This window comes from Apteryx rowi, unplaced genomic scaffold (assembly GCF_003343035.1).
Source record: "Apteryx rowi isolate R43461 unplaced genomic scaffold, aptRow1 scaffold_222, whole genome shotgun sequence".
NCBI lineage: Eukaryota > Metazoa > Chordata > Aves > Apterygiformes > Apterygidae > Apteryx > Apteryx rowi.
In genome coordinates this window covers 645,544-651,436 of record NW_020448553.1, presented here as the reverse complement: position 1 = coordinate 651,436, position 5,893 = coordinate 645,544, and the positions used below count along the sequence as shown (strand labels likewise).

Here is a 5,893-nt window from a genome sequence, read left to right as displayed (position 1 = left end):
GACGAGCCCTCGCGGGCGGCGGGCGCGGAGCTCCTGCCCGGCCACGGCGGTACCCGCTCTCCCTGCCCTCGGCTTCGGGGGCGGCTGCCCGGCCCGAGCCGCCGCTCTGTCCTCAGCCCAGTATCCGCGTCTGAACGCCAGCGCGAACAAAGAGCCGCCGCGCATCGCCTATTATTCTTATTTTCACATGTATTAATCGTACTGTGCACACAAACACCAGACTGTCTTGTTCTGACGGTTGTGTAATTCTTGTTTCTTTCGACCATTTCAACAGCATCTCTTAAATCTCCAGCTGCTTTACAAATTGATTGGTTTGGACAGATAAATATTAATGCTGGAATTCAGCTCGGTGTTTGTTAAGAGGTCGCTTTGAATGTGTCAACTTTTTCCTAAAAGTATAAAATTATGTAATCCCTTATTATACTTAACAGTATTTCCCCTAGATTGAATATAGATAAATGGATTAATTTAAGAATCAGACTGTATACATTACACAGCTATTAAAAGCTTTTTTCATGGCTGATAACTGAAATCTTCACTGACCTCTTTAAAAGAAATAAAAGAAAAAAAACACATTTGACTTAATACAAAACCTCGATTCCCTGTTTTCTCCCAAAAATGTATCAGGTTTCCCCTTTTCTGCAACCTTAATTGTAATTAGTTAGTGAGCAGATGGGATGAGGCGCTTTTCATGCACAGTCTTTCCACTTCTACAAAATGAGTTTATCAAGCACTGCCTGAACGTCTCTTTATATTATTGAACATAGGATGTGGCACTTGAAAAAGCGTCCTTCTGTATAGGTAACTCTCGAGCACAATGTGTATACTGTGTCTATTCTAACACTTTTGTGTGTGCACATTTACACAACACCATGCAACAACTGGAAGAAGCGTTAACAATCCTCGTGGTCAAGAGTAATCACCTCTATAAAATCCATCCTGGGACTCGATAAAGAAAGTAAGACTGCTTTATGATTCCACAATCGGTTGTCTTTCCTCCCGCAGTATCAGTTTTGTAAATTTTAGCTCCTAAAATGCTACTAGCTTTCTAGCCATTGCTGCTTTACACTCACTTTTTTTTTTTTTTTGGGGGGGGGTTGTTACTATTAACTTTTAATGTCTACATGGTAGTGAGGCAATGCAAACAGAGACAGATACAGATTTTTTAATTTCTATCCTGCTACCATGCTTTTGCTAGCTGCAGCGAATGTAATGCTACCGGGTTTGATCCTTTTACTGCAAACAACATGTAAATAGCAAGAAAGAGATTTATTTAAATGACTCTGGTTAAAATAAAATTCCACTGTTTTGCAGGAAACATTTATGGGTTAAGTATTGGTAACGATACTAGGTGGGTCCTGCACTGAGCTACACCTACCCTGATGCTGGGCACTAGCTGCCCATTTTTCAAAATGTTTTACTGAAATGTAAAAGATTCAGATTATACAAAAATATGTCAGTGAACTGCTGCAGATACAACACGTTAACGATTTAGGGTTTATTACTTTAAAACGATTCTTCAGTATTTGTAAATAAATGTCTTTTCCCCTGTATCTTAGCTAGCAAGGGCCATATCTTGTCATCAATGGTAAATCAATGGCATAGCCTGACCTTTAAGAGGGCTATATCCTTTATTTAAAACAGGCGAGTTGAAAAGAGAGATCTGTGAAATACAACTTCACTGGGACAGGAGGGATTTTTAATATGAATTCTGTTTTCTATAAACTGTAAATAGATCCTAGCCGACTTTGCACGAGTTGGTCTGGAAGGCAGCCGTATTTTACACGACTGAAATGCTCATTTGAATCAGGTCACGGGCTCAGATATGGTGAAGGTGCCAACTTCTAATTGATACGTTTAGGCGAAGCTCCCAACGTAATTGCTTTTAACATTCATTTATGCAAAGCGGCTTCGCGCGGGCAGGGAGAGCCCGGAGAGGCAGCGCAGCCGGGAGCAGGAAACGGGCCTGAAAAGCCCTGCTGCTGCCGGCGCCAGGGGGGCCGCCCGCGGCCGCGCAGCGCAGTGCCGGGGCGCTCCGCGGCCGCGGTAAACCTGCCTGCAACCATCCAGGCAGCTGGAAGGGGGGGTGGCTCGCCTTTCCTATCGACTCCCTTACGTAAGATTGCTCCTTGGCGTCGTTTCCTCCCAACGATTTTAGCAGCAGTTGTGAAGGCTGTAAAATTGTGCTGCCTTCGTCCATCAGGAAGAGAGAGAGAGAGAAAGTTGTTTGTGCGTTTTAACTTCCAGGCTAATGAACAGTGACGATAACAACGATAATCACATAAAACAGTAATTACAATAATCTTTTTTGCAAATGGCCTTCCCCCCTGCCCCCCCGGAGCCTCGGCTCCAACCCCGGTTATCCGATGGTAATAGCTCAAGTAGCAGAGTGCCATAAAGCCATTGCCTCCTGAAGCAAATCCTAATTACTCCGCATCATCATTAATTATTGTTATGCAGTTCGAGTAAGATATTTGCCTTTGCATCTTCCGCTGCCGGAGGAAGGGGTAAACAAACTCCCAGGGACACCCCCTCGCAAGCCTCAGTTCAGAGCCGGCCACGGGGGACCAAAAGCAAGCTGCGGGGCTCACCGCTAAAGCGGCCCCTTTTCGCCTGCCCGGCGCGGGGGTCGGGTGACAAAACCCGGCCCTGGGGAGACGTGGGGCCCGGGGTGCCCACGGCACTGGGGAAACGAGCACCAGCGGCGAGGCATGAGGGCGGCGGGAGGCGGGACCCTCCCCCGCCAGCGGCGCAGCGCGCCCGGCCGCTCCCTCGCCGGGGCAGGGAGGRAGGGCCACGACCCCGCGGTGCCCGGGCCGGGGGAGGGCGGCGCACGCCGGGAACCACCTCGCCCCGCAAGCGCAGGGGCGYCGCAAGCGGCGAGATCGCTCACTGCCGGGGCGAGGCGCGGGCGGGAGCTGCTCCGCTGCAGCTGGGCCGCCGCTGCGGCGGCTCCCCTCGGGGGCCCCCCGCTCAGAAACACAAGGCGTCTGCACAGCCGCCAGCGCTAATCTCACATCCTCCCCCCGGCGCACACACAAAACGACGGCGGCTGCGAGGGGAAGTGGGGGAGCTAAAAGAAAGACCCGTCCCTGGGTGGGCTCGAACCACCAACCTTTCGGTTAACAGCCGAACGCGCTAACCGATTGCGCCACAGAGACTCCCGTTAACAGTTCTCTCCACAGTGCAATTCATGTCCTCCCGCCTCGCCGCTGCATCCAGTGGCTAACTAAAACCTTAGGAGCTCTAGCTCAGCTAACTATGGGCCAAAATACAGCAAAACTAAACACATACAAAACATGACTCTTAAGTATTATCTGAATCTTCCAAATGTTATGGGAGGGGGGAGAAAATAGTGTAAGTGGCAGATTTTCTTCTCGCCACCCGATCTCAAAGATTAATTCCCAATTATTCATCGCTCATGGCAACTCATTTTCTGTGAAATAAATTCACAAATCAAAGAGTTAAAATAGCTTCTTCATGAGTGTTACTAATTCATCCATTATACATACAAGCCAAAATGTAATTCCCAAATATCACTCCAAAATTGCTCTATTAATGTATTTCAAAGTAATTTTAATTGACTGCAGGAAACTACTAGATTATTAAAACAGGCAGCATCTTACTGCATATATGTAGGTAAGTTATGTTTACTTTTCTAAGACTCTGACAACAGCAATGAAGAAAAGTTAACACTCCCATTACTTTACCAAAATTTACTTCAAATATTATTTTACAATGAACAAAGTTTTCATATTCAAACGTGAGCAAATATTCTCCCCTTTTCTGTCACAGACTATATCGTCTGAATCTTTCCGGAAGTCTTACATCAGCTGCTTCATTTTTTTTCCTTATAATTCCATGAAGCTTTACATGATGGCACTGCTGTCCACTAAAAGCTGTAACCTTTAGAGTCAAGCAGGCACATTATATCCATTATACAAGATGGGTGCTAACTCCTTTCCAAGCAGATACCAGTTACCACTGAGTTTCTGGCAGCCCAGGACCAAGAAGTTTCAACTCATCCCTGAAACCAAAGAGTCTTCACTGATATGAGTAAGAGCAAGAGCTTCTTATTCCAGCTCTCATATTCTGTATGTTACCTTGGTCAGGTTACCCACTCAGTAACTTTAGCTTGACCATGTAACATCCACACCTCAGCATTTCCAATTTTTTCCATATTCTTTCAGATTAAAAAAAGCTATCTAAATGTCAGTATTATCACATTACTACTCAAATCTTTACTGCGTATCCTTGGTACCCTTCGGAACAGCATCTTTTAAAAGGTGGAAGAGAAAGAAAAGATACTCAGACCCTCAACAGTAATTAAAATAATGTTTTAAAATGTTTTTTAGGGCATCATGCTCATGGTGGCATGCTTTCCTGCCTGGACTGCTGCTGTTCTCAGATTCAGGAGAATCAATCCGCAGGAACCCCTTCTATTTTCTTTGCGTAGAAGGACAGACAAACAGTTCTGTGCAGCATTCAAGTCTTATTTTATGCACAAGCAACATGGGCATTCAGTGGAAATACCAAGGAACTATGTTGAACAAAGGTCTGACCTGTAGACCAGGATAGTATTAAACATTTTACTTTATACACGTGAGTAGTCCCATTAGTATTAACACATGTAAACTGTTTCCAAAATCTGCATCTAGAGGCTACATCTAAAAAGGGATTTAGATATGTTGATACTGAGCAAAATAAGATCTAACTTTTAGGTTTCTGAGAGCAACACAGGAACTGGCATTAGACAACCAAAGCTGTGTATTCAATGCACAGGGACAGTGGCAGCGCAGCAGGTGAGGGTGCAGTGTCACTTGCACCTTTCTTGTCAGCATTCTTCCTCAGCAAATCTTGGAGCCTTTCATTTAAAGTCTTATGAGGTATAAAAGAAAATAAAAAGAATATGCACGACAGTGAGTATTCTCTCTTCAGCTTGAAACCCACAGAGCAGAACAGGAAAAGAACTGAACATGGACAGCTTTGGATGACTACTAAAGCCCTAACCAATGAGCTATCACACAGAAGAGCAACAGTATCTATCACTACTCTGTAAATGGAAAAGATATAGCTATCTACCCTTAGGAGAAGGTTTCTGACTGCATTTTCAGAACAAAGGAGGAGGTCAAGTGATGTTAAAGGCACTCAGAGACCAGAAAGGTATGATACTTCAGACGAACCTTCATACCCACCAGTTCTTTATCGTTCCTTTCTAGGCAGCTTTCTCCCTTGATATGCTGTTTCTTGTGGATCACATCTGTAGTTGCTTAATTATTTCAGTATCTAGTATATGGGATCTAAATACCAAACTAGGGTTGGTATTTTATTATGGATTATTTATTTTTATAAAAATATTAATAAATATATATTTATATTATATAGAAATATAGCACATGTTTAATTGTATAGTATATAATATTTAAATCCATTTCATATTTTATATTTAAATATTATTTTTATATTGTACAATCTTATTACTTGGGGATTCATGAATGTAAAAGTTCATTGCCATAGGACATCCAGGTCCTCCTTCAGCTACAGGCCTTGGTTCCTGCATGTCAGAGACAGCTAATATAGGGTAAAGGGAGAAACTGGATATTGGTTAGGAGTGTTATAAACATAACATGCACTCATCCTCTGCTCAGAAAAGTAAGTCCAGATATTCACCCAGAACAGTTCCACAAATCATTTCAACAAGCTATAACAGAAATAAAAGAAATTTTCCACTTGCATTAACTCATTTACTCATTAACTATTATATTTCTATAGTAGCTCACAAGAAAGGATATTTTACCCCTACAAACACATGCTCCTACATTATCTATCATTCTATGCATCACTTTTTGTAAACTGTCAGCTTTCAATTTACAACTCAGCCTAAACTACAAAG

At 43.5% G+C, this 5,893-nt stretch overlaps 1 non-coding gene across 1 annotated transcript; it reads right to left on the bottom strand.

Annotated features, from left to right (window-relative positions):
* Positions 1-3,087: 3,087 nt before the first annotated feature.
* On the bottom strand, positions 3,088-3,161 carry TRNAN-GUU. The gene has a single exon. It is a non-coding gene; the product is annotated as a tRNA-Asn (tRNA).
* Positions 3,162-5,893: the final 2,732 nt, after the last annotated feature.